We start from the raw sequence: 3,000 nt of genomic DNA, 5'->3' as shown, positions 1-3,000 counted from the left end.
TAATTTGGTACTGAATGGTTAAATCAAATGTACTTTAGATATTATTTTAAAAATATTACACTCTTAAGAAAACCTTGTATACAACTAACTATATAAGTCTGATTTCTTGTTCTGTTCCCATTACTATGTAGCAACAAGTAAAATTCCGTCTTTAATGTTGTTATTCCAATTTAGTATGTCATTGCAATTTCAACTAGAAGTCTGAAAGAAAGTAGATTAGAAGTTGAGTAGACAGAAAGGAAAGCATATATGATTATTGACAGTTTGATTTCTGCACTACAAGAAAAACAAACAATAGTGAGGAAAAAATAATGAGTGGGGAGAAAATCGCTCATTAAAAGCATACTTTTTATACTTTTAATGGGTGGAAATAAAAACTGTTAACTATTAGTCTTAAAAAACTTAACTTTACTCAATTTTCTAATGTTACGCTCATTATAGGTGCTAACTTTTTGAGCGGCATACATTCCCACCCAAACAAAACCTAACTGCAGTCCACCTCTGTGCTCCACGAAACTACCGCTCTCTCCCTCTCTCTCGCCTCTCTCTTTCATTAGCTCTGGAAATCATTCTCTTATACCGATTAGCTCTAGGAACCATCCTCGTCCACCACTATTTTCATATTTCGGTCAATTTGACAAACCCCACAATCGACTGGAACAAGAATCGGTAAGCTCCATTTTGTTTGAGATTGTTGCCCTGGGTACTCTTTTCCTCAAAATCAGAGTATCTCTAGTTTGCAAATTAAGTAGAAGTTAGGCTATTTCATTGTTTATTTGTGTAAATGTCGTTATTCATATCTCCTTATGTGTTTATTTGCAGATCTATTGGAAAACCTAATTTGTGTGGTTCTGTTTTTCCTATGCTTGCTTTCCTTTTTTTTTGTTCGACTTTGTTAGACTTTTGCTAACAATATGTTTGTTTGAACAATTTTACAGATACAATCTTTCAATTTTGGGGCTTTGAATTAATTACTTGAACCCTCTTGTGCAGTACAAAGAGAAGCATCGTTATATGGGTGGGTTTCTCTGAAATATGTTTTACTTTGTAAAAGTTTTCATGAATTTCAATTGCACAGATAGGCATTAGGACTGAATTTCAATCTTGTCTGTGTCTTGGAATGACTCTGTATGATGAATTAAACTTTTCCAATGATGAGAATTGAGAAGAATTAATAATTTCCCCGCAAATTAATATCAATTCCCTTGTCCTGATTGGATATACTTCTATTGATATAGTGAAATTTATTTTAATTTGTATATGAGGAGAAAGACAGTAATTTTAAACACTTTTATTCTTCACTCTTATAACTTGCCTTTTATTTCACTAATTAGAAGAATTATTATTTGAATAAAACTAGGAAGAGTATAGTACCATTTCATACTTGAATACTAAGTTTGGCATAGAAAATTCCTAATACAGACACTGTAAAATGAATGAGAAGCAAACCATACTAGTGTGTCAAATGGGTGCACATAGTCCTTTCCTCTTGATTTCACTTGCTTTCACTGAGCCTGGCCTTTCTTTTCTCAATAAAGAAAAACACAAACAAGGGTATGACAGAGAAAGCACTGAAGCAAACAGAGGCAATATCAACGGAGACATGACGGCCGGTGATGGCCTTGACCTCCAAGAGTTTTTCTGTTTCATGAGTATATGTATTCTGACCATAAGCAACCTCATGTTTATCAAAGTTGAAAGCATAGACACATACGAAGTACGTAGCAGAAGGCACACCATGCTCAATAGTCCATGTGTAACTTTAGTTCTTGTTTGAAGAAGTGTAAGGCATATTAACGATTTTGAATTGGCAAGTCTTGTCCTTAGATAGACGATCCTCTGTTTTTCTCCATGAAACTGGTGTATACGTGTCATTTAAATAATAGAGAACTCAATTGATTCGATGTAGCTGTCAAGTGGTTCCTCCTAAAGAATAGTTCACAGTCCCGGCTCTGCTTCACTCTTCCTCTCGTTTATTCTTCGTAATTGCTGTTAATGTTTGACTTTCTCTAATTCTTTTTGGATATTTGAATTCGAGTTGTGAATAATTTTCTAAATTTCTCTTTAGCAGATTTTGAGAGCGTATTTCGTGAGAGACGAGGGCCCGATCTCACTTGGATTATCGAACCCACCTGGTCTCTTTATTGGATCCTTAGCTCTAACTTTGATTGCTGCACCTTTGTCCACGCTTTTTTCTCTCTTGGTCTAAGTTGTCTAAAGCTAAGGTACTTGGATTACATTTTATAGCTCTTAAATGCTTCAAATATTATTATATAGATAATGTACATGAAATTATTATAATCTTCTGCTGAATTTAACTTCTTTTAGTACTGGATTCTCTATTTTTCCAATAGAAATATTTGATACACTTGTTTTTCTATTTTTAGTCTGTTAGTTGGTGTTATTGAAATTTTAGGTTTTACTTTTGATGCACAAATTTTTTTAGTATATCACTTGTTATGTTCTTCTTTCTACGGCATTCTTCATCATTTGGAATATTTCCACAAGCTAAGGTAGTTTCATCTGAGAAATTGAGTCTTTAATCCAAGTTTTTATTGTAAATTCAATCATCATTATTAGGTGTCTAATTAATACTTAAATGCCTAGTGTGCAGTGTCTGTATCCACTTAATTGAAGAAGGATTTACAAGTTAATAGCAGTAAGAATGGCTGTCGTGCAGATTCTAGCAGTGAATATCTTTTTGCAATTCGTTACGCTTCAATTAATTTAGTTTGCCATTGGATATTCGAACTTAGTGATTGGTGTGAATTATTGTTATTTAAGGTTAGAATTCTGATTCGGCAATTTGAGTTATTGAATTGATTGATTGGAATATTTGAGAAATTTTGTTGATTAATGCAATTAGGTTGAGCATATGATGAACTATTATTTTAAGCCTAGTTCTAGTATAGTTTATTAGTTGAGATTAATGTTACAATTCTGCTTTTGGCAATTTCAATTCCTAGTTAAAGTTGAGTTCACTAGTTGAGATTTAATGTT

The 3,000-nt window shown here is 33.0% G+C and overlaps 1 long non-coding RNA gene across 1 annotated transcript; it reads left to right on the top strand.

Moving 5' to 3' along the window:
* The first annotated feature begins 452 nt into the window (after positions 1 to 452).
* LOC136225487 (uncharacterized) lies at positions 453 to 2,621 on the top strand. The gene is made up of 3 exons (XR_010687106.1): positions 453 to 669; positions 939 to 1,018; positions 2,072 to 2,621. It is a non-coding gene; the product is annotated as an uncharacterized lncRNA (long non-coding RNA).
* The last annotated feature ends 379 nt before the right edge of the window (positions 2,622 to 3,000 follow it).

The sequence above is a fragment of the Euphorbia lathyris genome, chromosome 4, assembly GCF_963576675.1.
Source record: "Euphorbia lathyris chromosome 4, ddEupLath1.1, whole genome shotgun sequence".
In the NCBI taxonomy this organism is placed as follows: domain Eukaryota; kingdom Viridiplantae; phylum Streptophyta; class Magnoliopsida; order Malpighiales; family Euphorbiaceae; genus Euphorbia; species Euphorbia lathyris.
The sequence above is the reverse complement of the archived record's forward strand: the minus strand, read 5'-3'. Positions and strand labels throughout refer to the sequence as shown.